At 33.8% G+C, this 12535-nt stretch overlaps 1 pseudogene; it reads right to left on the bottom strand.

Annotated features, from left to right (window-relative positions):
* Nucleotides 1-4377: 4377 nt before the first annotated feature.
* On the bottom strand, nucleotides 4378-4851 carry LOC140172502 (cystine/glutamate transporter pseudogene; annotated as a pseudogene).
* Nucleotides 4852-12535: the final 7684 nt, after the last annotated feature.

Here is a 12535-nt window from a genome sequence, read left to right as displayed (position 1 = left end):
GTCCCTCGAATTATTTTATTTCAATATTTGAAGAGCTCAGTTGACTTTTTGAGAAAAACAGCTTTTTTTAAGTGTGTAATTATTACTTGTTCGATTTGATTCATTTTGGTTTTGGATAAGGTGTTGATGAATAGAAACTAAAAGAATAGCCTAGGTTTGGTACACATTTTAAGCCTTCTAATTATATTTTATTATTTCTTTCATATCGTGGATGTAAGCCTTGGCCTTGTAAGGCCTTTTGCACTAATAAATTTACCCCTTTTCTAAAAACCACCTTTGCAATCAAATTTGAGCCCATTTGTTTGCACTACTTTATGTAACTCGACTAATGCTTTCAAAATCAAAAGGAAAAATTGAAATATCTCATTTACTTTTTTAATTGTGAATTTTTCATTAATAATGACCCAGAAACAGTTCTTTCTGGTTTTAATAGTTTAAAGCTACTATTACACATCAAAAATTAAAACAAAACTATTTTATGTTCATTTTAAGTTCAGATTTCCGGAAATTCCCTAAGATTTCCCAAACGGGAAATATACGATATCTCCGGAAGAGAAGGTGATATGAAGATCAAATAACCGCCAAAATGTGTATTTTAACCCACACTATTCTTTTATACCGCGTCTTTTGTGGATGTAAGGCCAGTGCTAATAACTTAATTTCATTTGGAGCTCGTGAGTCATTAGCACGAAGCATCCATCGGGTACGTAGCTTTCCTCAAACATTTCAAATAAGAATCAACATCATTTAAATTAAAGCCTTAATGTACGATCTTTCTTCAGAATATACCTTTATTTTTTTCACAACCGATTTTTTGGCATATTTGTAATACTTACACATGTTCCAACTTAAATCTATGAGCAAACTGTCAAATTCGCCATATTTGTAGTAAAACGGGATGATTTTCTGTTGGTCCGACATATTATCATAATTTTTAGATTATGATAATATGTCGGAACGACTCACAAATCGTAGTCTCCTACGAAGCCAGTTTGGTTACGCTCCCTCCACATGTGGAGGGACCGCAACCAAACTGGCTCTTACTCTGAGGCCGCACTCGCCGTCCTAATCCAAATAGTGCGAGATATTTCGAGTGATAGAGGTGAAGTTTATGATGTTGTTTCTTTGCAAATTCCCAATGTTTTTCGCGTCCAAATGTATTGGGAACTTTCATAATGATTGCATATTATCATTTTGGAAGAAAAAAAGAAAAATCTAAAAATTAAAAAAGATCGTACATTAAGGCTTTAAGTAAAATAATTTGTCTTGCATAAAAAAACATTTGTTCATGGACTTACATAGCATACAAGCAGCTAATAATTTGACAACGATTTCCCCAGTTTCATCCGTCATACTACAATCATCTCGAAAAACCGCCAGTAAATAATTGCCCATTGTCATAGATACAACAGCAGCTGAAGCTGGACGGACGATAGCAACGAAAGTGAAAACTCTAAGGAACGCTAACATATTATTAAATCCAATCATTATGTACATGAAATCTCCTCCTGATCTTGGAAAAGTTGTACTTAATTCGGCCATGCAGAGTGCTCCGAGCATTGACATAACACCACATGCTGTCCAGATCATCAGCGCCCATCCTACCGACCCACCTGTGTTCTGCAGAATACCTTTAGGAGATATGAAGATGCCGCTTCCAATGATAGGACCTATTACCATACCAACACAACTCCATAGGCCTAGTTGACGTTTCAGGACTACGACATCAGACGGCATTTTGAAGCAATGGCAACATTAAAAATCTGCAACTCTTTTGTGGTGTTAAATTATAGCTCAACGTGTGGGCCGAGTGAAAAGAACCGCTGCTTTGACATGTACATAGAGTAAACATAACAGTGTAGTGCAGTGACTTCTGAAAAACACGAATTTCCAGTGTTTGAAAATGTTATTGAGCACGTATCAGGCCGTATCTACCTGTCATCGAACTGGTAACTGGGGCCCGTTTAATAACCCCGCATTTTCGCTGCTACTGTTCTTTTCACACTTGAGTCTTAGCTTTACCAGCAGCTACCAGCGAGGTGAGTGCGTATGCCCTAAAAGCGGTAAACATGCTAAAAGGCCGCTACAAACTTTTAGTGGATGTAGAAGTAGAATATTCGATATCCCAAATTATTCCACTTTATCACAATGGACTGCAGGAGCTTGCAGGGTCCTAGAAGGATAGTGATAAACACGCTGATCATACTGATTTTAGAGAAATGTCATTAGCACAGTTGACATGGCATAATGTACTTATTTAGACATATATTTAATATTTAGAACACACAAAGGCCTAATCCCTTAATCCTTGTATCAAATTTGATTTTGGATAAAATGTGACCACCAAAGTTCAATGGCAAATAATAAAATTGTACGCTATGGTACGCCTAAAGATTTTACGAAATGCAAAAGGTAATATCTTTATTTATCAAAACATCATTAAGTTTACAGAAAATGACAGGAAAATATGGTAAAATTTATTTAATTGAAAATTATATAGAGCTAAAATTACATATGAAAAGGTTTGACTACAAAAATGATTGTCTTAAAAATGCATCTACGCAGTTTCCACCCCGGTTTCCACCTCGATACACCCGAGCACACAGATATTTCCCAACACAGCGAGTCTAGCCTAGTACGCATTTTGTGTTATACTACACGGTTTAGTGCATAGCATCATAAGAGCTGTGTGAGATCTGGTGGAAAATAGTCATCTGTGATTGATTTTTTCAAAACCTCAAGTATTCCCTTCATCCAATCAGAAATTTTTTTATGTCGAGCGAAAGCTAACACTTCCCCCTAAAAAACACTTTTCCCCATTAGGTCAACAGATAACGCAATTCAATGTTAGATAGCAAAGGCGAATGTGGTAAATCTGTTGAAAACTACCTATCCAAGCACATTTTTTGATCAAAATGTAGGTATTAAAAGTCAAAACCTCAAGTGTTCCTTACAATATTTTTCAAATTTTATGTCATTAAATGAAAGAGCACACTTATATTATTGTCCATAAGTGACCCGTTCTGACAAAACCAGGAACATGTCGCAATTTTGACATTTCATGATTGCAATCAAATTTCAGCCCATTTGTTTGCACTACTTTATGTAACTTGACTAATGCTTTTCAACAACAAAAATTGAAATATCTCATTTACTTTTTTAATTATGAATTTTTAATTAATAGTGACCCGGAAACAGTTCCTTCGTGTCCTTTTGGTTTTTATAGTTTAAAGCTACTATTATACATAAAAAAAAAATTATATTCATTTTAAGTTCAGATTTCCGGAAATTCCCTCAGATTTCCCAAGCGGGAAATATACGATATCTCCGGAAGGGAAGGTGATATGAAGGTCAAACTACCACCAAAATGTGTATTTTACCTAATAACCTAAGGTTTTCAACTATTTTAAACTGTTGCGATAGGCAGTTTAGAGCATCTTGCGAATGGCAGTGAGCTTTGGCAAAACTTGCGTTGATCATTTCATAGCGAGGGTGCAGAAGCATTCAAATATCACATACTTGTATAGGTCCTGTGGTTCTGTTGTAAAGTTATGTTGAGTTATGTTGTAAAGAGGGCTAAATCAACAACACTTTTGTACATAACTCATAAACAACAATAAATCAACAAGTTTTCAAAGTATATGATTTGTCAACATCTCAAAAAAAGTAATTACCCCCCTTAAATAATAGCCATTATTCAAACACGGGCTATTGTATTACAAATCTGTAAAATGCGTTGGGAGCAGAATTTATTTCTGCACATTTTGACATGCTTGACTTGACACCTCATTTGTAGCAACTGATTGAATATTAACGTCACAGCGTACATTATAAATCAATGTAGCCCAAGATTGGAAAGTTGCAGTAAACCCTATTGATATAATGGAAGGAAATCTGTGTAATGATATCTGGGTTTTTGTATTGTATGTAAGTGCAACTTTCAAATCTGGACCTCATTAAATTGACCGGTGTTTTATTGTTTTCTGGGCTATCGCATCAAATCAAGTGTCAAAATCCTCAAAAATAAATTCTGCTTCCAACGCATTTTACAGAATTGTTATACAATAGCCCGTTTATGAATAATGGCCATTATTTAAAGGAGGTAATTACTTGTTTTTGAGATGTTTAGAATGAACTTTTGCAAAACATCAAAGTGCTATTTTTCAATAATATATTGATTTAGATAATAAGAATCGATTTTGGATGTTTCGACCAACAATACCGCGTCTACCCTTAATTTCTGACAGAGGTGGATGTAAGGGCCTTTGCAACTAAGGTATTTATTGGAGCTCGTGAGTTTCGTACGAAGCACCGGGTACATAGCTTTCTTCAAACATTTCAAATTGGAATTAGCATCATTAAGATTAAGTAAAATATTTATCTTGCACAAAAACATTTGTTCATGGACTTACATAACATACAAGCAGCCAATAATTTAACAACGATTTCTCCAGTTTCATCTGTCATACCACAATCATCCTTAAAGACCGCCAGTAAATAATTGCCCATTGTCATAGATACAACAGCAGCTGAAGCTGGACGGACGATAGCAACAAAAGTGAAAACTCTAAGGAACGCTAACATCTTATTAAATCCAATCATTATGTACATAAAATCTCCTCCTGATCTTGGAAAAGTTGTACTTAATTCGGCCATGCAGAGTGCTCCGAGCATTGACATAACACCACATGCTGTCCAGATCATCAGCGCCCATCCTACCGAACCACCTGTGTTCTGGAGAATACCTTTAGGAGATACGAAGATGCCGCTTCCAATGATAGGACCTATTACCATACCAACACAACTCCATAGGCCTAGTTGACGTTTCAGGACTACGACATCAGACGGCATTTTGAAGCAATGGTAACATTAAAACCTGCTACTGTTTTGTGGTGTAAAATCATAGAAGAAGAACGTGTGTGCAGAGTGATTTTTTGCTTTGACATGTACACAGAGTACAAGTGGCAAGGGGAGGCAGCAGGGTCAATCAATGCTTATTCTATTGTCCACCAAAGTTAACGCTGACATCATCAATTGATACGTATTATACGTTTATCCATGATCAATCAATCGATAGGCAATTATCCACTATACAAGTTCAGCGTAAATTGCTATGCACGAGAGACCACTGTACAAAATTGACCAAGTTTAACGCAGGCGCATAATCTGCATCAAATAAAAGTTACACAAAATATAAATTAATGCAATGTGAAATGAAATTATAATGATTATAATGAAAAATAATCACAATATTTAATAAATAATGATAATAATATGAAATAAATCTTAGAATTTTCAACAGTATGTTATGGCAAGTTTACATAATGTTTTCTTTTGTTAAATTATTGTTTTATGATAATGATAAATATTGAGATAACAGCATAATGAAAAGAGAAAAAGAAATAGAATAATAATTATAAGCCTAAATAAATAAATAAATAAATAAATAAATTTCGGTGTTTTATATAGCGCCTTTTCCGGATCTAAGAGGGATCAAAGAGCTGTAATTTCGCTGCCATGGTGAATCATCACAATCAGATCGCATCAACTAGGCTGGTTGCAGCCGAACTAGGCGCAAACCTATCCGCACTTAGATTGTAACATCCACCAATTATCTATGCAGCTCCCCAAATTCCATTGGGTGAAGGAAGTTTTTTGATAGCCAAACAACTAATCACCGATTGTTTTTTCTTTCTACTATAATAGTAGGCCTAAATTGTGACAAGTTCATTCTGAAATGATAATTATGGTTTTCGTGGCGTATCACACAATTGGTTTTCAAATTATCTCTCTAATAGGAAACAATATGTATCGTATAATAATGTTGTGTCATCTAATGAAAATGTAATTTGTGGTGTGCCCCAGGGTTCAATACTGGGGCCATTACTTTTCATAATTTATATGAATGATATTTGTTTTACATCCAAATTATTATCATTTATTTTATTTGCTGACGACACAACTGTATTTCATACTGATCGTGATGTAAATGTGCTTTATGATACAATGAACTGTGAGTTAAAAGAAGTATGCAATTGGTTCAAATGCAATAAATTATCACTCAATGCATCAAAAACAAACCTTATGCTTATAGGAACAGCATATCGAACAAAACACGCTCAAATAAATGCTGATATCCACTTAGATGGTTGTAAATTAACTCGTGTTTCTACTGCAAAATTCTTAGGTATAACAATTGATGAGAATTTGACGTGGAAATCACAGATAAATGAAATTTATAAGGTGTGTTCGAGAAATATAGGTGTCTTAAATAAAGTTAAGCACTTCTTGCCAAAACAATCATTGTATCAATTGTACTGCTCCCTAATTTTGCCTTATATGACCTATGGAATATTGTTGTGGGGTAATGCCAGCAAAGAGTACCTTGTGAAAATGTTTAAACTTCAAAAAAGGGCTTTAAGAATCATCTCTAATAGCTCTTATCTATGCCATACAAAGCCATTGTTTGAAAACTACAATACCTTAAATATTTTCGAATTGTACAACAAAGAACTGGGTATATTTATGTATAAGTATAAAACTGGTTTACTTCCTCAATCATTTGATAATTTATTTACAGAATTGGAAAGTATTCACAAATATGATACGAGAAACAAGACTGATTACAGACTCGAAATACACAAAATTAAATCTGTATTAACTTTGGGACCGAAACTTTGGAACTCGTTCCCCCATGATATTAAAGCGGCTCGAAATTTAAATTCTTTTAAAAAGCGCTTGTCGTCTTTTCTCATAGAGAAAAATCTAAGCATATAATATATCTTTGTTGTAAATTATGTATCAGTATTTGGTACATGTATATAATTGGTTTAGGATTTGTTTGAACTATTTCTTATCACATCCGTAATTTTGACTTATTGATCAAATGATTTATTTTTGTGAGTTATTTTCCTACATTACCTTGCTTTTGTTGCTTGAGACATCTGTTTGTGTGTGTGTGTAAATGTATGTATCTGTATTTGAGTGTAATTCTTAATTTCTGTAATTCTAGTATTATATTAATTAGCCTAATATTTCTTTTAAGGTGGTGTAACGCTCAATTCAGGCTTTTGCCTTTTGTTACATCTCCGCCATCTTTTTAAATTCTATTTTGCCGTTTTGTTAAATTTACTTGCATGTATTTTGATATGATGGAAATAAATAAAATATGTATGTATGTATGTATAATTGCCATCTAAATCATTCACATTAATGTTATGTTATTTGACCCCTATGCATAAAATATAATCATGCATGATTTTAAATAAAACATAATATTCAGCATATAATATGTAATTTTCCCGATTAGATGGTTATTAATTAGCCGGTGCCAGAATTTTTAAAATATCTGAAATTATAACATATCATGTTAAATGTAGCCTACAGGCCTTAAAAAGCTAATGAAAACCAAAAAAAAAACCCCAAAAAACCCCGTATTTTACTGACAAGACGTAGCCTATACTACGTACTCTTACTTCTTTTGCTCCGAATAATAGAGAGCATATGAACACAAATATTCCATTATGCCATATTGAGGCAAAATTTGGGTTAAAACATGCTTTTTTAGAGGGAAAAAGACACTGCACGTTGGTTTGTTAGTTACTTTTGCCTCTAATGCCAAGTTGACGATTACAAAATGCACACAGGTGCATACAATTTCATAAAATTACAATCTCTATAAAATTGTTAATCAGAAAAGAAAATGTTTACACTTATTTAGAAGGGTAGGTTTTTATTTAAAATGTAAATCCCTTTAATTGGCCCGTCATTGTTTTTAATTAGCCACAGATTGATGAAAGTACACACCTGGTTTATTAATTATCTCAAGTTAACGTTTTTGTTTCAAAAAGTGTTAATCAGTATGCAAAAACGAATGAAAACTCTGCAAAGTTGCATAAAATGCACACAGTGTATACAATTTCATAAAATTACAATCCCTGTAAAATGTCAATCAGAAATGAAAATCTTTTGGTTTATTTGGAAAGATATATTTTCATTTAAAATTTCAATCCATTTAATTGAATTGTAATTTTTTTTACCTAGCTGCATCGCGATGAAAGTACACAGCTGGCTTACTGATATCGAGTTAAATCTTTTCATTTTATCCGGCTGTCATTTCTGTAAAGTGACGTGGGCTGAGATATTTGGGTTGAAAATGCAGTTTTTGTAATTTTTTAACCTTTTTTTTTACCAAAAATTTCAATTATTAAAACTTTGAAAGTAAATAAAGTATGAACTAAACATTTGCTCTGGAGAATACATGTCACATCTAATTTAATATTTGTTAACAAAATTTGCATCTTTATATTTTGACAAAATATTTGAGGAAATGCATTATTTCGTTGATTTTGTTAAATTTTGACCAAAAAAAGCGAAAATGAAAACCTTAACTAGAGCAGATAGACCGATGTGGCCTCTCTACTATTATGTTTTACCAGAGAAGGTTAACAAGAACGCAAAAATGCATACACACTCTGCAAAGTTGCATACACACATTTTACCACCCTGCCCCCCCCACGCCTGGGCACATCCGCTTGTCCCAAGGCCCGCCAAAGGCTTCCCGCTCTGACTGATCGAAAAATTGTGAAGAAAGGGCGTTGTCAGAGGCGTTGTAAGGCAGCATTTGCTTGATTTTTTCTCGCAAAATGAATGTATCACTGATTACCATAAATTAAATCTTTTTGCATAGATGTTATTTACTCGATCAGTCTTCCTTTGAAGAGGACCCGGTAATAACGAAAATGTTTTAAAACGTTATAAAACAAATTTTAAACGCGTTTTGGTTGTTGTCAAAACGTTTTTAAACAAACATTTAAATGTCGGGTTATATAATAAAGGTCATGAAAACATTTTTAACGTTTTATACACTCACTCTATATAACCTGACATTTAAACATTTTCTGTAAACCCTTTGTTTTTGCTAGGGAACTGCTTTAATGGTCATTAGTGTGGTTAAAACTTGAATGGCACGAATTTTTAATTCTCACTGCACGGAATTTTATTCTCACTGCACGAACATACAGGGGCACGTTAAAATAGCCCCTGATATATAGCCCTACACCCCTGTATCAAATTTGATTTTCGATAAAATGTGACCAAATGTTCAATGACAAATAATAAAATTGTACGCTATGGTACGCCTAAAGGTTTTACGAAATGGGCTATTCCAGAAAATAGGTGCACACCCCCTGTAGAGGAGTAATTTTTCAATTAAAGAAATGTCCGGATTTCCAAGTCTGCTTTCTGAAAACGATTGGAATTCCAGTTGCCAATGTTACTGGAAAAAGCTTGGAAATCCAATCAAATGAAGGAAAAATCATGGATATTTTGAAAATTAGCTCTCAAATTGAGGATTTCTGATTTTGAACTATTTTTCTGCTGGATTTTTTTGCCTTTGGGCACTTTAAAAGTCTGGATTTCCAACAGTCACGACTGGACAAAAAGGCCGAATATCCGAACTCCTCTATAGGGGGTGTGCATCTATTTTCTGGAATAGCCCAATGCAAAAGGCAGTGTCTTCATCTATCAAAACATATATTAAGTTTACAAGAAATGACCCCGGATTTGAAAGCTAAAAGTATATAGAGCTAAAATTAAATCATTCAGATTCACTTACGTGAACCATTACTTCCAAACTATTAGAATTCTTTCATTCTTTTCGGCTTCTTTTGTCATACTTGCAAATAATTATTTTTTTCTTGGTTATTAATTTTATGCCTTTTTGTTTAATTATGTTTCTTTCTTTCTTTCTTACTTTGTTGTTTCTTGCTTTCTTTTTAATTTACAACATTAGTCATTATTCTTTTTGGGAGCCATGAAAAGGTTTGTTTGGTTTGTCTTTGGTTCAGTTTCTTCTGAAGGGAGTTTACTGTATTGCGTTGCTCTGCCCTGGTTGCCTCCTTGGCGAATACAGGTTTCAACCCTGGTCCTCATTGCATCACCGTGCGCCGAATACATCCAAATGCAGCAGTAATACGTTTGCGAAGATCTCGGAGGCTAGCTGGTGGTCCTCGCTCATAGACGTCGGATGAAATCAGGTGGTGTGAGGTTTGGTGATCTTGCACACCACTCCAAAGCATGACCCATCCATGTCTATGTTATTGTAAAAATGAATTATATAAATTATCTGCGACATCCCTGATCTTCATCTTTTCATATAATACAATTCACTTTCAGCAATTTCTTAATATTCCCATCACATCCTTGATCTTCGAGTTTTTATAGGACATCAATGACAAATAAATGATACTCTCATCCGTGACATCCTTGATCTTCATCTTTTCATAAGATACAATTTCAGCAATTTCCTAATATTCCCATCACATTCTTGATCTTCGAGTTTTTATAGGACATCAATGAAAAATAAATATAATCTCATCCGTGACATCCTTGATCTTCATCTTTTCATATGATACACTTTCAGCAATTTCCTAATATTCCCATCACATCCTTGATTTTCGATTTTTTATAGGACATCAATGACAAATAAATGATACTCTCATCCGTGACATCCTTGATCTTCATCTTTTCATAAGATACAATTTCAGCAATTTCCTAATATTCCCATCACATCCTTGATCTTTATGTTTTTATAGGACATCAATGAAAAAATAAATATACTCTCATCCGTGACATCCTTGATCTTCATCTTTTCATATGATACACTTTCAGCAATTTCGTAATATTCCCATCACATCCTTGATCTTCGAGTTTTTATAGGACATCAATGACAAATAGACCTATATGATACTCTCATCCGAGACATCCTTGATCTTCATCTTTTCACATGATACACTTTCAGCAATTTCCTAATATTCCCATCACATCCTTGATCTTCGAGTTTTATAGGACATCAATGACAAATAAATGATACTCTCATCCGTGACATCCTTGATCTTCATCTTTTCATATGATACACTTTCAGCAATTTCCTAATATTCCCATCACATCCTTGATCTTCCATTGTTTTATAAGACATCAATGAAAAAAATAAATATACTCTCATCCGTGACATCCTTGATCTTCAACTTTTCATATGATACACTTTCAGCAATTTCCTAATATTCCCATCACATCCTTGATCTTCGAATTTTTATAGGACATCAATGACAAATAAATGATACTCTCATCCGTGACATCCTTGATCTTCATCTTTTCATAAGATACAATTTCAGTAATTTCCTAATAGTCCCATCACATCCTTGATCTTCATGTTTTTATAGGACATCAATGACAAATAAATGATACTCTCGTCGGTGACATCCTTGATCTTCATCTTTTCATATGATACACTTTCAGCAATTTCCTAATATTCCCATCACATCCTTGATCTTCGAGTTTTTATAGGACATCAATGACAAATAAATGATACTCTCGTCGGTGACATCCTTGATCTTCATTTTTCATATGATACACTTTCAGCAATTTTCTAATATTCCCATCACATCCTTGATCTTCGAGTTCTTATAGGACATTAATGACAAATAAATGATACTCTCGTCCGTGACATCCTTGATCTTCATCTTTTCATATGATACACTTTCAGCAATTTCCTAATATTCCCATCACATCCTTGATCTTCGAGTTTTTATAGGACATCAATGACAAATAAATGATACTCTCGTCGGTGACATCCTTGATCTTCATTTTTTCATATGATACACTTTCAGCAATTTTCTAATATTCCCATCACATCCTTGATCTTCGAGTTCTTATAGGACATTAATGACAAATAAATGATACTCTCGTCCGTGACATCCTTGATCTTCATCTTTTCATATGATACACTTTCAGCAATTTCCTAATATTCCCATCACATCCTTGATCTTCTATTTTTATAGGACATCAATGAAAAAAATAAATATACTCTCATCCGTGACATCCTTGATCTTCAACTTTTCATATGATACACTTTCAGCAATTTCCTAATATTCCCATCACATCCTTGATCTTCGAATTTTAATAGGACATCAATGACAAATAAATGATACTCTCATCCGTGACATCCTTGATCTTCATCTTTTCATAAGATACAATTTCAGCAATTTCCTAATATTCCCATCACATCCTTGATCTTCATGTTTTTATAGGACATCAATGAAAAAATAAATATACTCTCATCCGTGACATCCTTGATCTTCATCTTTTCATATGATACACTTTCAGGAATTTCCTAATATTCCCATCACATCCTTGATCTTCGAGTTTTATAGGACATCAATGACAAATAAATGATACTCTCGTCGGTGACATCCTTGATCTTCATCTTTTCATATGATACACTTTCAGCAATTTCCTAATATTCCCATCACATCCTTGATCTTCGAGTTTTTATAGGACATCAATGACAAATATTATGATACTCTCATCCGAGACATCCTTGATCTTCATCTTTTCATATGATACACTTTCAGCAATTTCCTAATATTCCCATCACATCCTTGATCTTCATGTTTTTATAGGACATCAATGAAAAATAAATATACTCTCATCCGTGACATCCTTGATCTTCATCTTTTCATATGATACACTTTCA

The sequence above is a fragment of the Amphiura filiformis genome, chromosome 16 (genome assembly GCF_039555335.1).
Source record: "Amphiura filiformis chromosome 16, Afil_fr2py, whole genome shotgun sequence".
Classification (NCBI taxonomy): domain Eukaryota; kingdom Metazoa; phylum Echinodermata; class Ophiuroidea; order Amphilepidida; family Amphiuridae; genus Amphiura; species Amphiura filiformis.
This window is presented reverse-complemented; position numbering and strand designations above follow the sequence as displayed.